This window comes from Gavialis gangeticus, unplaced genomic scaffold (genome assembly GCF_001723915.1).
Source record: "Gavialis gangeticus isolate Ggan-Ray unplaced genomic scaffold, GavGan_comp1, whole genome shotgun sequence".
NCBI classification, from domain to species: domain Eukaryota; kingdom Metazoa; phylum Chordata; order Crocodylia; family Gavialidae; genus Gavialis; species Gavialis gangeticus.
This window is the reverse complement of record NW_017729031.1, coordinates 25,734,230-25,751,399: the sequence shown is the minus strand read 5'-3', so window position 1 is coordinate 25,751,399 and position 17,170 is coordinate 25,734,230.

The following is a 17,170-nucleotide window of genomic DNA, read 5'->3' as shown; positions in this document are numbered from 1 at the left end:
GGCTGTGACAGGTAGCATGGGTGGATTGAACCCCCCAGAGGAACCAGTCCCTCCAAGCCACCTGCCCCACCTTCCAGTGCTGGCTGGGCAAACCCTACACTGAGTTTTCTCCACACCTTCCCCCACTCCCATTCTGAAGACAGCACTGGAGCAGGTATGAACGGTCTCTGCTCCTGCAGTAAACTCATTCCCCCAGAGGTCTCAGCTTCACTGCTGGCCCTCCATAGATTGCCTCTGCCCCACTGCTCCAGCCTTTTTCACAGCTGCCCCAAGTGGCAGACTCTCTCCATCTCTACTACCAGGGGCTTCCCACCAGCAGGCTTCTGTGGACGCCAGCAGAACTGAAGGCTGGTGGGCCCTTCCACAAGCATGTGCAATCTCTGGCTCTGCTGCTTATAGTTCCTCCCCCAGCTTCTAGAAAGAGCAAGAGTTCTCCTGAGTGCTATTATCCAGGCCACATCCAGCCCTTCTGCACTCCCACCATTAACCTTCTCCCTGCCAGAACAAAACCCATCCAAAAGGAGCTCTTTCAACATATACCATCAAAATCAAACAACGCAACCACATAACAGCTATCTGCAATGACATTTGCTTTCAGCATTTACCCTTTGTTGTCTACCGACAGCAACTGTAAATCCTTGCATGCTGCTGTTTCTCTTCCCTTATTCCCAAATCCACACATTTGGAAAGGGCAAGAAGTTATGGAAGGTTGTTTGAAGTAATATAATAGTACAGTATACAATAATATCATGTAACAAAAAGTAATAGTGTAAACTAAAAAAGGGTAAAATGCAACTGGTATTTATAACGGGGGGGAGGGGGGAAGTCTAATGATATGGCAAAGTTAGCTAGAGATGCAGTAATGTGTCAAGGGAGGTAGTTAAGGTTCAGCACTAAAATGTTCAGGAGTAGAGGGAAGCATTTAGGAGATTAAAGTGATTCTTGTATTCATAACAGCTTAAATGAATTTTTGGGTTTAGGAGGAGGTCCTTTGCAATTACACTATGAGTGTTCAGATCACTGTTACAATGAGCTTTGCAGATAGATGCCATCACACTCTTTTTAAGAACCAAACATTTTAATGCAGTTTTATTAATGGAGTAGCAAAGAAATGAGTGAGAAGACTCATTCTCTTGCCTCAGAGTCCAATTCAATGTCCATTGATGTCAGTGGAAAGATTGCTTTGACTTAAGTGGTTCTTAGACATTATCCAAAGCCCCACCAATTGTATATGAACTAACAGTATGTGAAAGGACAGCGAGGTTTTGGCTCCCTGTCACCAGCTAATAGCTTTCAAATACAGGTACTCCTTTGAGTATTTGGGTTTTTGTCAAGATGTGGACAGAGACGATGGAAGAAGGAGCTTTACCCTCACCTTAGTAAAGCCTGTGCAAGGGTCTGGCATAATTTTGTTCAAAGGGATGCAGGAATAGTTCTGTTATCATGTTATCGCTTTCATGGAAACTTCACATCATGATGAGAAACAGGCCTGCATCAGTTCATAGAAAGGGTGCAGGCTGTGCCATCCCTCTCTGCACCTAAGCATCTGGATAGGTCTTATAGGTGTACATTACAACCTTCCCCAAACTGTCTTTGAAGAGGAATGGCATTATAGTGGATGCCGCTTGCTGAGTGGACAGATGACAGCACTGAGAATCAGGAGACCTCACTTGCTTTCTTTTTCTCTTTCTCATTATGTGCTTCCAAAGACAGTGTGAAACAAAGGAAAAATCAAAGAAATAATGAAGAAAGAAAGACTGAAAAACCATGAAGAACTAAAAGGGTGCCTGACATGCAGCAGCAGGAGAAGACATGGACTGTATGAAATATGCAAATACAATGGGAACTGGTCTACTGGTCTGTACAAATCAATGCCTGCCACAGTACACCTCCTTGAAAAACTGAAAGTAGACATACCATGAAGGAAAATGGCATACTTACCCTTATGGGACTCAGAGAGCCCCGCTCCATTTTTCCTACTAAACACAATTCTATCTCTGACATGCCAGATGCCTAAATAGACTTAGGCACCTAAGAGTGATCTTATTCCACCCTGCTCATATTACTAAAAAAACAGTTAATCCAAAAGGCAAATAGATCCTACTCCTGCTCTCTGCTTCTTGTTACTGAATCCCAAAGGCTTTTCAGTAACTTAACCTGGGCCAACTAGGATCATGCTTAGATACCTAAATAGCTGGAATAGGAACTGACTCAAATTATTTTTCTTCAAAGCCACTGAAACTATTGTGCATCCTTCCCTTGACTTCAGTACACGTTGGCTCAGGCCCACAGTCTAGAGCCTAAACTTAACCTCTCTGGCAGTGGTTCCCAGCCTTTTTTGCTGCTGAGAGTGGAGTGCAGTGGCGGTGGCGTTGGCAGCAGCAGTGGCAGTGGCGGCCCAGGGGCAGGGACAGGGGAGCTCCTGGCACGTGGCATTGCCTCTGCCACCCTCATTTGGGTCACAATCCGAGGTTGGGAACTGCTGCTCTATGGACCTCTGAATATAATGGACCAAACCAAGGGATTCTCCCAAGCAATATAATAAAAGTGTGATGTACAACATTCCTATGTTGTCTACTTTCCCCAGGCCTGATTTCATGGTAAGGGTGGCCAAAATTTGGAATGGGCTTCCAAGGGAGGTGGTGCTCTCCCCTGCCTTGGGGGTCTTTAAGAGAAGGCTGGATAGGCATCTGGCTGAGTTCATCTGACCCCAGCACACTTTCCTACTTACTCCTTCTGTCTTTCACGGAACTATCTCAGACTTTAAACATAGCTGGTGAAATCCATTGATTTTTTCACGGAACCTTTTTGTAGCAGTACATTTTTATTGCCTTCTCATTTCTGCTTTGAATCAGGCTGTTTTTACTTATATCATAGGATCATAGCAAAATAGGGCTTGAAGAGACCTCATGAGGTCATTGCAGGATCACCCCTGACTAAACCATCCCAATCAATCATCACTTATCCTACACTAATTGTATCTGGCCCCTGTATTTAATATATATACCCTGTATTGTCCTAAGTCTGAAAATAATGCCTGCATCTGTTCAGTGTTTATATTAATACACTTTTTCAGATAGTGGCATGATCAGGTGTTTTAATTCCAAATGATCATAATCAATAGTTGAAGTCAAACACAGAGTAGGCTGAATGGAGAAACAGAGACTATGTGGAAAGGGAAGGAAGGATAACATTTATTTCTTACAAGTTTTTCCTAACATAATACGTATTGCAGAAATTCAGAGGTCATTTACTGTGAGTGTAACAAATACATTCATATCCACCAAGGGTAATAAATATTGCAAATTAAGTTGAATAATGACTACGTTGTCTATGTCATTTCTACATGAGAATCACACATGGGACTTAATGTAAGTCACTATTTATAATGCAATATATAGTATAAGTCTCATTCAAAGATGGAATTGCAAAAATGTCACAAACATTAATTTACCCTTACTGCCTTGAGGGGATGGGGGGGAGGGAGGGAATGAGAAACATTGCACATAATCAGTGTGGATAGAATTGATAATGAATATCTTAATCATCAACCTATTTTCTTTTCTTTTATGACTTTAATTTTATTGCACGAAGATCTGGGGATTTTAGAAAACAGAAGCAGAAAGGCAATGAGGTAAAATAGTTACTTAGGAAAAAAGGCTATTTGATAATGGTTTTAACTGGATTGATTACTTCAGGTGTGCTTTGACTTACATGCACCTTAAACAACATTTCTATAAAAAACAACTGTAGAGTCAAAAATGGAATCACATCTTATGTTGGCAGAAGAGCATAAATAGAAAAAAGGCAGTGACTGCCATAAATAAGCATTTACTAAACCTATTTTCAAATGAGTTTTGGGCTGCTGACACGTAACTCTGTACCTCACCTAGTTTCCAAGATTTGTGGTGACACAAACTGAGTACATAAAAGCTATAGAACCACTATTCAAAACAGTTACATTAAGTAGGTCTGTGACAGGCTGTGTGACTTCCATTTTACACTAGAGATATAGGACTGGATAAAGAGAATAAGTGAATTAAAATATCCCAATAGATGTATAGAGGAAAGACATTAACTAAACGTCTGTGGAAGAAAGATGCTTGCAGAAAATCTAGGGTCCCAATTTATTCCATCAGATGTGTGCATACCACTGCTATGTATTTTAATGGGTAGTTGTGTGGGCTAATGAGATCACAGAAGCTTTTCCCTGTAAAATCCCATGATCTTACGTAAGCATGGTAGTGAAATATGTACTACTGATTGACCTCAATTGGCTAGTGCATATCATAAATGCTGCACAATATTCCCAGGGTTTCCTGTATACCTGAGTACAACTTTGACTAAGCTAAAGTCTCTTTGGGAAACATGGTTGTTCAGCATCAGACGGTGGATGGATCCTGGTGGAATAAACCATTCTTTCAGAAGCACAGATATTCTGCTTTTGCACTTCAGCACTGCTGGGCTGCTAAGAGACTACAGCAATCTATTGTTCATTATCATTGGTGATCTGTCCCTTCAACACCCCTTTGGATCTTGCTCCCAGAACCTCATGGTTTACTTAGCTTTTGTAAATGTATGTATCCAAGTCAACAGAGCAACACTTATTTATTTGGGCTGTTGTTTTTGCTGATAGATCCACACATCACCCCTGCTTCTGGTCATTTTACAATATCTGGCTTAGGGGAGGAAGGAAAAAGAGAGTATATGCATTAATTTCCAGAAAATATATAAATGCCTCCTAGATACATAAGAACTGAATATATCTACAATGATCTATTCCCTATTTTTTAGCCTCTGTAGCATCCACCGTTGTTGGTTTACAGAAGAGATATCCCCAACCATTCGATTCAGCAACTATTAATAGATCTACCATCCAGGATTTTTTCTAGTCCTTTTTTGAACCTAACTATTCTATCTGCCTCTGCCATTTCCCACAATAGATGATACACAAGTGTTGATGATGGGAGTCACACTCTCTGCTGCCCCCACCAGACACGTTGCCTATGCCTCCTATGGCAACAAATTCTAAAGTTAACTACACGTTAAATAAAAAAGTACTTTCTCTTGTTAGTTTTAACCTGTCCCCTACTAATTTCAGTGAGTGCGTCCTAGTTACTATGGAGATGGGTCTTATAACAATGTATATTAATAAAGGAAATGGTAAAGAGACTCATTGATAAAAGAATGCAAGGGTGCAGAGATGGAACATCAGTACATTACAGGGCCTATACATAGGGACCTACCCAAATTGAGGAGGGAGGTAGCCCATTTCAAGGGCAGATTGCAGGCCCCATTGTCACTGTTGGAGGCTTATTGCACTGCACACCCCAGACACTCTTCTAATTGGCTGAGGGGCCCCAGTGGCCCTGCCCCTTGCTGCTGATTGGTGGAAAAGGGCAGAGCCACATGACAGGCAACCGTTTCAGCCAATCAGTGATGTGGGATGGGGGTGGCAGCCACCTTGGATACTCCCCTTTGTGCTGGTAGCCCCTTCACCCCACCACACACACCTCTTCCACCCTGGTAAACTGCATGTCTGGGCCACAAAAGCCATGAGGACTGCTGGCTCCTGATGGGGAGCCAGCACTTTATTTTTAAAGAGATTTTTTTTGATGACTTTGCAGACATTGCTCAATTGTGCAATTTCTGCAAAATCACAAACTGAGTCAATCCCTACCTGTATACACGAGCTAATCAGGTGTTCTGCTCCAGTTTATAGTAAAAGGACTGGCAAAGATTGTTAACTCTGACTTACAAGCATTCAGTACAGGTTTTGTTGATAAAGGCATGGCAAATACAGGACTTGGCTTTGTCTCAAGTCTGTACTAGTCTGAGTTACATTCATTTTGCAACAAGGAAACCAGCTGTAAGCTTAAAGCTGCTGAAATGCTAAATGTTTCAGGGGGTGAAAATTCTGGACATGCCTTGTTTATCTTCCCCATCATCATCTACTCTTTGTCATGGCGTGAGACTGAATACAGGGACAGATAGACCTGAACCTGATCTAGGTAAATGGCAGTTCTGCTCACAATGTAGAGCAGCTCCAGGGCTTCTCTGAGTTGTAGCAGTTGGTGATAGCCCCAAGGGACCAATGCAGCACTGGGGATCACTTGACATAGGAATTTTCTGGCTATCTATTCCCCTAGATGAAGAGATAAGGAGGTGTAAGCATTGCTCCATTGGGGTGTTGACAGCTGGTTACATTATTTTTTAGGGCCTCTTAGTCACTAGGGAGGTTTGCAGATATACTATAACACAGCCAAGGATATGGTCCTGGCTTTTGCTGTTAAAATAAAGAAGAGTGAGAGCTGGTCTGAAATGGATAAAGCCAGATGAACCCATCCCTTGGGCTAGTTAGGAAACTTCCCCTCAAGGAAGAGTTTGAAGGATTTTTGTCTGTTTTCTATGCACCAGATAATAGCCTTTCCTTGAAGATATCTGGGCCATGCAGAAAAGTGAGCAAGCATTTATTAAAGACATTCTCTGAAGCAGCTATGGTTATCGAGGCTTGTCAGAGTTTCAGTGCTTTGCCAACCATAAAGGCATGTACAGTCAATCTTCCTGGAATCCAGGATATGAGACTTAATGAAATTTGACAACTGATTGATGTCAGATGCATCTTTGAATTTGGAAACCCAATTATGTCCTTCCATTTCAAAGCAGAGGTCATTCCAGTCAACATGACTCTACTGCCATACTTTGCAATTCATTCTGAAAGGTTGTATAGGAGTCTGGTTTTCAACAAAAGCTGATTCACAGTGAACAGAAATTTCACCTGATCAGTTCACATGTACTCCTAATTATAAACCATGGGAATATAACGATGTTGATTTTCATCTTATCTGTAGGTTGCAACTACTAGTAAGCTAATAGCAAGTTAACTTTAGTAAGCAAAGCTTCCTAGAAAATTAAATGTCTTTCTCTTGGGGGGAGGCAGGGGGGAGTAATACATTCTGCATTGTAAAACAAGTTGTAAATAAAAAAAATGAAAAATTTCAAGGAGACATCTGCAATAAAAAGAAATCTGTTTCAAGAGCACCAAAGTGGAACATTTTCAGCTCACTCCCAGGTGCCTGCGAGTCCCAGGAAGCTATCAGCCAGTCTCCAGAAATGCTTCTTAGGCAGTGGGAATTCAGGCTGGCAGGAAACATCTGGTTTTCATTGTAAATTTAGTCATCATCGTCACGTTTCTGTGTAACATTTTGATTCCATCTAATCATCATTTTCCAGTGAAGCAGCGCATGCTCAGAGAGATTTGACTAGTTCGACTGATTGGAGAATCCTTGTTGCAGAGGCCAAATTCTCCCAAACAGCTAAGCAGTAGATAATGTCAGTGGACTCTGTTCCCTCCATTGAAGAAGAAGGTGAATCTCCTTTGAAGCTAGATGAATCTGTATCACTTTATGGCATGTAAGGTTAATGGAAATCAGCTTATTTAGGAACTTTGTTAAAGGTACTGATGTCTCCGAATGGAAGTAATGAATTTAAATATAGCATCACTCTAAAATTTACAAAAGAAAATGGGGAAAGCTAAGGAGGAGCAAAGCACCCCTTAAGAAGAATAAGGAAGCAGGAGTAAATTACCCAGCTCAAGAAACAGTGGCATAATTGTTATCTCAGGTTTCTTCATGAAACTTGATATAGCCAGCTACATCAGAGCACTGATCTAGCCTTACATATTAACAGCATTACATCTATGGAAAGCCAATGCAAAAGGGACTCTGGTTAGTTAGTTAGCTGGTAGTTAGTTATCCTGCCTATTGCTTTGCCCCTTAAATAATATTAACTCCCCATTTTAGTGTATGAAACTGGAGCTGTATTTCTGGTACAAGAATAAGGATTTGCTAGACTAATATCCCAGCTTTGTAAATCTTTCCTATACCACAATTATTATTTCTGTGTTGAGGAGGGAGAAAATTAGCAGTGTTTAAAGAATCTGAACTCTCCACGTAGAAGAGCTTGTATCACCAGTATGGTCCTGGGTGCTCTTCGGTGCTGTTTCTGAGCGCCTTTTCTTTTCATATAGGAATACATTGGCAAGTCTCAGGGTTCTCACTGATTCGTGTATGAATCCATGAACCCATGCACAAAATCCTCAGAGGTCAAGATTCAGGAATATTTTTAAAATGCTTCACAATTTACAGCACTTTACAGCTCCACTATATGATTCTCCTCTTACAGCACATCATTCAAGATCTTACCCAGTATCCTGTCCACCTGCTATTGTACACTACAGAAGGGAATTTATTATAATTAAGTATTACTATGATATCGTGGTTGCTTCCTGGGATTTTCCAGTCACGTCAGGGCTCAGTTGGGCTAAGTACTGCATGGACATACCGGGTGCATCTATGTAAGACAGCTCTCTTTGGTCCTGTGCAGATTGGGGCTGGGCCCCATCTGCGTGAGGCAGCCAGGGAGCTTCCCACTGAGCCGAGTGGGACATCTCTCGCTGTCCCCTAGGGCTTGGGGCCGGTCTTGATCACCATGGCAGGCAAGGAGCTATCTACCAAGCTGAGCTCCCTACCACATCCCACAGTCGGGACAGCTAGGGGCTGGCACCCAGGGGAGTCTGGAGCTCCCACTGGCGGCTGCAGGGGAGCAGAGCAGGGCAAGGGCAGCCCTGGACTAGGCTGCTCCCAACTCGGGCACACTTGTAGACATGCACCCAGGAGCACTTTAATGAGTGTGCACATTCATTGCACATGTAGATATGCCCGTGTAGTAAATTATTCCTACCCCAAATTACTTTCAATAGCAGAGGCAAGCTAAGCAAGTAGCTAGAAATTGGGGAGAAGTGTTGTAAATGAAAATTAAGGGGTATGTAGAGTTCTTAACCAATGAGGAACCATAATATCATCACACACTTGCCTGGTCATTGCCCGATTGCAGCATCCTTGATTAGGAGTTGGCAGCCTACAGCCTGACAGCTGGATCTGGCCCACAGAGACACTCGATCCGGCCTGTCGACATGGGGTTTCAGTGGCATTAAGCTGTGCGGTGTTTCACTCTCCCCCTGCCACCATGGGAAGAAGTGGTGTCTGTGGGAGCTCTTCCCATGCCACCAAAGAAGCAGTGGTGGCAATGATCAAGTCCTAGCACCTGCCCTCATGCCTTCCTGCCTCTAACCTGAGCTGGGTCATTCTAGCATGCAACCTAGACCACAGAAGTTACCAGCTACCGCCACCCTGGATTTACATGCATAGCTATAGAAAAGTTTCAGTACTATGCTCTGGCTTCTGAGGACAAGACCTGAGCCTGCATAAGTTCTCTGGAAGCACCTCAGCCTGCAGCTTCACTATTCAGCTAAATGCCAGTTACCAGTTTTAGTCTTTTAGTAGCTGTCCTCTTACCTCATAGTCCTTTTCCTCTTCTGTTGTTGAACACTGAAACATTTGTTGAACACTTACATCCTTAATTGCCTCCAGAAATGTATGTCAAGTATGCTATATCCAAGTTAATTACAACAGGGCTCAGTAGCAGCCACTTAATCTAGACAAGCTGATGAGAGGAAGTAGTCAGAAAAAGAACAGGGAGAAGTTAAAAATTAAATGCTTTTTTAGCAGTTTTTTGATCCAATATTAATGTATACATCTGCCACTGGATTTAGTCAAAATGGGAGACATGCAGACTAAAAAAAGGGATGAGAAGGTATTACATTTTCTTGATTTTCACTGACTTTAAAAATGAATCTCAGCTTCCATCTGGTTTTACAATAGTACTGCTTGCTGTAGCACAGGAGAACCTCTCGATTTTCAGATCTAGCCTCTTAAGCTTGAGACCCACTTCCATAAATAAATGCTGAAGTTTGCATTTGAGCGTAGTTCTTGTATTTACTTTTAGTCAATAAAAAAATAGAAACTCAGCAGGTAAAACTGGCAGTTTCACTAACTTCAGAGTGAAGTGAAGGAAGCAAGGGTCATGCCTCTGAAGTTAATGGAGATAACTTGGGTTGGTTCAGAGCCTTTTCCCTATATGCTGTGTTCATACAAAATCAGTGGCAGCAGAGCAGACTACAGTTAAACTAAACTATTTTTGTTCCTGCCATATAAAATAGATAATGCTTTTATGAACATTATGTAAAAATATTTAGAAATTTTTTTTTTGCATAAAACATTGAGTCTAAGAGTGATCCAATTGCTTGGATAACCTTAAACAATACCAAAGCTTCCTCAAATCTCAAAAAGTTTGAAAGAAAACCTTGCATGATTCTGACATTCCCTTCCTCCATATACAATTCTGTACCATTAACAAATGGCTCCGGACAGTACATTACTTGATATTGTTCAAAAGATTAAATAGCTATGGGAATTGAGAAATGCACACTGGAGCATGAATGTCAGGGAAGTCCAAGAGCTCTGCTAAGCTTAAAGAGAACTGCTCTGGGGATCAATGAAGAGGCTACAGGCACTGACTGCTAACTATTATCATTGAAAGGTTTACCCAACTGGAAGACCTGCCTCTGTAGGAGAGCAAGTAACTTCTTGGCTTCTCTTTAAAGAGGGCTCGATTGGAGTCAGAGGTCTCAGGTAAAACAATGAAGTCTTACCAAATTTTCCTGAATCGAATGGGAAAAAAAGAGTTTGATCTTGAAGAGCTGAAAGTCTGAGTTTGATAGTCCTTTTGTCTGCATATGTCTGTGTGCGAAGTGAAAGAGAGGTTCTGTTCTTCCTCTGTTATTTTATTAATACAACCATTTGCACTGTAACAGGGTAGTATTCATCTACAGATACTATATATTTCTCAATTGATATAATAGTCTTCTTTTCATTTTAATACTCTTCTACTGAAACAGAAATAAAAAATAGATAACAAATAACATAGCAGCATGCATGCGTGTGTGCATACGCACGCACGCACGCGCACACACATAAATTTCTCTGGCCCTGTGTAAGGTGTAGCATATTCCTATGGCACTCTAACAGTGATCCTAGGAAGTAATCCTGAGTCAAAACCAGAATTCTTGCATTGTTGCATTGTTCATCTGGGCAGAAAACATGAATAAGCCCTTCATTTCTTTACGAGGGCCACAACTACATGAGATGCTGACTGTGAAGTAGCCCGTGACTACAGTGCAGTAGCATCATGTGGCAGAAAGCCCGATGCGATGCTACTGCAGTAGTCCTGGGCTACTGCACAGTCAGTGTCACAAAAAAGCTGTTCAGCGATGCTACTGTGCAGTAATTCTGGTTATTGCGCAGTCATTTAGTACTTATTTATATAAGTACTAAGTGACTGCTCAGTAATGCTGGGCAGTCAGTGTCTCATGTAGACGTGACCAAGGTGTAGCTAATTCTTTAAACCTTGTCTTTTCAGATGATCAGTATGTTGCTGTAATAGAGTCTACTTATTCAATTTATGTCTAGAGATGAGATGTTCATACTCTACTAGCAGCAGATCCAGGGCTTTCAGCAGAGTTGCCTTAGCAGCAAAGGTCTGTGTTGGGAGCCTTTTCTCCACTATTTGTCCTGTAAAGCCACAGGATGTAGTTCAGAGGAATTAAACTATATTTTACAGAAATAAAAGAGAAATCTTGCACATTTCTTTAAATTATGTATACACACCTATGTAATAGGGTTGTGCGAAGCTTTAGCTGCTGATTTGATTCGGCAGAGATTTGACCCAATTCGGTGGCCAAATCTCCAAATATGAATCGAATCGGGAGACCCTTTAATCTTGCTGAATCAAATCAGAACCCTCTGAATTGATTCAAAGAGATTCAGAGAGATTTGATGATTTGGACATAGACACAGCTTTAAATGTTTTTTCTGCCTACCTTAAGGTACCAAGTGGCTCATAAACGCTGAGAAGGTGGGGCAGATGGAGCATCCCATGGGTGTGCGGGGGGGGGGCAGTCCACAGCGCACTTGGCAATGAGCCCAGAAGTGGACCAGAGGTACTTCTTGTGAGCTTCCAGATCTGCCACCGAGCACATCCCCCCCTCTTCCCCCGGTGCTCCTGTAGGACACTCCATATGCCCCACCATCTCAGCATTCAGAAGCCACACCTGCTACCTCAAGGCATGTAGAAAAAACATTTAAAGCTGTCTCCGAATTAGCATTGAATCTTCAGATTTGGATTTGGCCGAATTGAATTGGGACAGTGATCTGAATCAACGAATCAAATCACTGTCCCCTGAATCAGGTCGAATCCCAATCCGAATCAAATACGGCCCGTTCTGTACACCGCTAATATGTACATACATATATGTACATATATGCATATATGTGTGTGTGTGTGTGTGTGCATGTTTAATTTTTTTTAAAAGTACATTTATCTGTCTCTCTCTCCAATTTTTATGCCTGTAAAATAACTCTGTTCCCTTGGACTACATCCTGTGATCTCTCAGAAAAAATAATGGAGAATAGCCTCCCAACACAGATGTTTGCAGTGATCAGCAACACCATTTCCCTGCAGAATGGGGTTAAATTTGTACAATTTATATATATATTAGGAGCATAAGCTAGGTTCAGACATTCAAAAAGCCCCTGCTGAAAGTACTCTAGATATTATGCTTTACTTAAAGCACTGTAAGTTAGAGCATGAGTGAACCAAACAGATGTTCACTGTTTGGGATGGGAGGGCAGGTGGGGTCTCAGAGCCATGCACACTGGCCACTGGTGGTGCTCCTGTGCACCTCCCAGGAGGCTGCCAGAGTGGCCATTCTCTCCAGCCCTGACCCCACAGCTAGTTGGTGACTGTCGGCAGCAAGCTGGCAGAGGAGAGACCTCTGAACCCTTCCCTGTGGAGCCTCTAGCGCAGGTTGCTGTGGGGGTAGAGATCCCAGAGTCCTTCCCTCGCAGCACCCTCCTCCCTCTGCCCCAAGCAGTAGTGTGCTGTGGGGCCAAAGCAGCTGTTGGGACCGAAACCCTCCTTCCCACCCCCATCTCCCAAGGCAGTGAAACTGGCCCAGGCTTGGGCAGAGCACAGGAGTTCTGCTTGAGGCCAGAGCTCAGCTCTGTGCAGTGTCATCTGGGAAGGCAGCAATCCCACTTTAAGTTAACCCTCAATGGGATCTGGCACACATGTTTGATAAAGTGCTCTAAGACAAAGTGCTTTAAGGTTAGTACACAGCCATTGAAGATTACTTAGAGCATGATCTGCCATGTTTAAAGCACTCTTAGAGCCATGAATGTCTGTTGAGTTATGGCTTTAGAGCACTTTCTACCTGCTTAAAGTGCGAAATGTGTAATGTCTACATAGCCATAATGCTGGGGATATTGCATCCTAATCCATGGAGCAACACTAAGTCCACCTTTCAAAGAAAACTTCGCATCTAGCAAATAATTAAATGAAAGTATGAAGTTCTCTGGATAAGATGCATGGAACTGCATGTGTGGTTTTACTACCTTTATGTCTCTCATGATTGGGAATAATTATGTTGCATGAAATTTGGAATTTCCATTTGTACTATTTATAACATTTGTACCATTAAGGAAATGCAGTGACCTGGAAGAAAACTATGTAGCCCTATTATCTTATTATTTGTTAATGTTGTTAAATACTTGACAAAGGGCATCTAGTTTGTCTTCAACAAATATGTACTGTAGCTAATTAGCACAGATGAAACAGAGTGTATCTATCATAGACACTCAACTTGCCACCTCAAATGCCAGATGCAACAATCCCTCTTCTTGTGACATAAATATATGTGAAGGTCTAGGTCCTTTTCTGTGGATGCAGGGATCGTCCACACTGGGTGCATCTACACATGTATTGCTGTGCAGTAAACTAATTCACTCCACAGTAAAGTGTCACTGTCTACATGTGAGTTGGTATTAGGGCACAGTAAACTAAGTAAGTAATTACTAAACTAATTAGTGCTGGGGACAGTACTATCTTATGGCAGAATAAATAACTGCACTGAAACTCACACACACAGAGTGATTGGGGGTGTAAATTGCACCCGGTTGGCCCAGCCAGCCAGAGGCCTATTTTTCCTCTGGTCAAATTGCTGCTATCCTGGGCACTGTATAGTCTGAGTGATGTTTACTCTGGCTCAAACTTCTCCAGAATTTATTGTTTTGCATTAATTGCAGGTGAAGATGCACCCATTGTGTTCCTGAATCAGTTCTTTTCAGTGGAGTTCATTTTGGGTTAGCCCTGCAGTCAATAAAATATTATTAGATGTAATTTTATCAAATCCTTTTCCTTGCCTTTACAAAGGCAAACTGTGAAAGATTTAGGATTCACAAGTTTATCCTTAAAATAATAAAAATGAAAATAAAAAAAATCAATAACTTTTTTTTAAGATTCCAGGTATTTTTGGCAGATTTTTCATGGCCCTGTATAATTCTGAGAACTCCCATTCCCACATTTTAAATTTTTTAATTTAATTCATTCCATAATATCACTTTTTGATTTGAATCATCATCGTTAGGATTTACAAAGCTGAGGATCTCAATGTATTTATTTTAAGCAAAGTGAAGAATTCAAATATACTACTTCACATTAAAATATGTAAAGATTTAACTGGATGGCATAATCTATGTGTTTGCATTAAGGAAAAAATCATTCAAATAGAATTATATTATTCCAAGCATTCTCTGTGCTCGACACATATTACCAGTATCATTTTCTGCCAGAGATATTAATCATTTTGAGAAATGTATCTCTTGGAAAGCCCCAGTTACAGGAGACTAAATTGCATTTTCTAAGAATAAAGAGTTGCTTTTCCCTTGTTTAAGCTGCCTAATTTGCATGTCAATTGAGATTATCCCCTTGATTTTAAAGTTGCCCAGCACATTTCAAGAAAGATAACTTGTTCCTTAGTGCATCTTATAGTTGATATCGATTTGTTTCGATATCAACACAGTGAACCTGGAAGTATATCCTATAGTTAAAATTTTAGCATGTATGTTATGGCACTATGACAAGATATTTAGTTGCTTAGCATACAGCCATCTTTAAAAAAAGAATGATCTTGCATACAATAGATCATTTTAGTAGCAGAATTTACCAGCTCCAGATATAATTTTCAATAGCATTGCACGTCATTGGTCAGAATCAAATAGTAAATACCTATTAATGATTAGCATTGCTAATTCCTCCAAGGCACCAGTTTTGGGCAGGTAAGTTTTCTTCTTTTTTTACAAAATCAAAATGTTTTGCCTAAAAGAATAAATGTCCACAAATAATATTTTCCTGTTCCGTTGTAAGCATAAACTGGGCTTTCAGTTTAATTTTGATTTTACATTATGAAGGATCAGAGCTCCAAAACAAAGAGAGCCATTTTTTCCCTAGGGTTGGACATTTTTCCATCGTAAAATTCCACTTTATCAAAATTAAAACATTCTGTAATAATGTGTCCATTCTAGTGGAATTTGCCTTCGAGAAAAAATTAAACAAAACATTTTGGGCAGGTCAGCACATTGCATTTCAGTCTGTTGGCTTAATTGAAGGGGAAAGTTTCAATTTTTTTCATTTTGAAATGAAATTTCATTGTGAAATTGTATATTATCATAAATTCTTTCAGTGCCTGGGGTGAGTGGAACTGTCCCTGGTACCTCATTCATTTCCCTTCCCTGCCCAGATATGCCACTGGGCACAGGACTACAACTACTACGGCAAAGGCTCCCCGGGGGAAAGAAGCACTATTCCACTTGTCCCCATGACTCCCAGATATGCTGCTGGGTGAGCATGGCCAGGCATCATGATGCGATTTCTGCTACAGCAAAGGTTCTTAAGGTTGGGGGACTCTGATAACCCCTCTAAGATGGCACTCAGGGCTAGTATCCATCTTGCCCCCAAACCTCCTCCACCAGTTATGCTACTATATTAATATAATATAATAAAAATATAAAAAAAAAGACATGGGTTGGCCTGGAATGAATGTTTCAGATTTTTCAGGAAATGTCATGTTTTTGTTCTGATTTGCAATATTTCCCATATTGTCCTGATTTCCCATGGTTTTAACCTCTGCTATGGCCTTTTAACATTTCCACCCAACCTTTGATCCTTCTAATATTGGTTTAGTACATGAGTGGCCTATAACATCCTTTTGCGCATGAGTCAGCCAGGCTTGTGAGCAACAAAAAACTTTTGTAACTCTGAAAGCCAACACTTGAATGCAAACAGGCAGAAAATGTGGAGGGACTACAGAAGTGTTTCTATCAGATGTTCTTGTTGTATATGATTAGGGCAGGAATAGCATGTGTAAAATCAGTCCCACACTTCATATATCATCTGACTCTACAGCTAAAAGGTTTCAGATAGGAAAGTTGATATTTTTCTATGTAGACATAAAATATCTGACAGCGTTAGACTGGATTCAAAGACAGGTCCTGGCCATCTAACTTCATATTGTTTTTTGGATGAGTCACAGCTCATTAAAAAAAAACAAAACAACAAAACCCTTTGGCTAGGTGAAGGCATTACATATAAACTGGTGTATGCGTTTGGAAGCCAATCTAAACCTGTAACAGAACAGAAGTTTAGTGCACACAGACCAGTTTCAAACATGACTGAAACCAGTTTAAGATAGACTTGGATGAATGTAGTGTCAGACTTAACTAATTTAGACCTATTGAACTTCTGTCCCAGATGCCCTCCCAATACACATTAGGTCTCAGGATGTATGGCAGTCCCCTATTTAGCACTCCCTTCAGAGGTTAGGTGGGCTAGCCTCTGCCTCAGCTTGTCGTCCCCAGCCGAGCTGGGTGGCCCTGCACCAGGCGGTCAGAGAGCTGGGACAGGCTCCCTATCACTGGTGGCGGTATGGGCACAGATGCGGCAGAAAGGAATCCCATTCTGTCTTTGGCTTCACCGAGCCAGGGTCTGCACAGGAGGGGTGGGGTGGGGAGAAAGCCCCCAAAGTGGGGGATTTTTCCTCCACTAGGCTGTGAATGCCCCAGCCCCACCCCCTCACCAGCCCCCTGCCTGTCAGCTATGATGGGGTGGGCAGGGGGATGAATGGACTGCCCTGCCCTAGCCCTGGACCCCCTAGCTGGGGTTTAAACAGCGGGGGGGGGGAGAAGCACCTAAGGTGGGGAATTTCTCCCACCAGTACGGCTCTGGCAGGACAGCAAACACCCCAGCCACTGACTTGTCAGCCATGCAGCCATGTGGGGCCAAGAAGGGGGAGAGAATGCACCCCCACTCTACCTCTCCAGTCATGGCCAGCACAGCGGGGGTTTGGAAATGCCCCTGTGTTGTGGGCTTCTGCCCG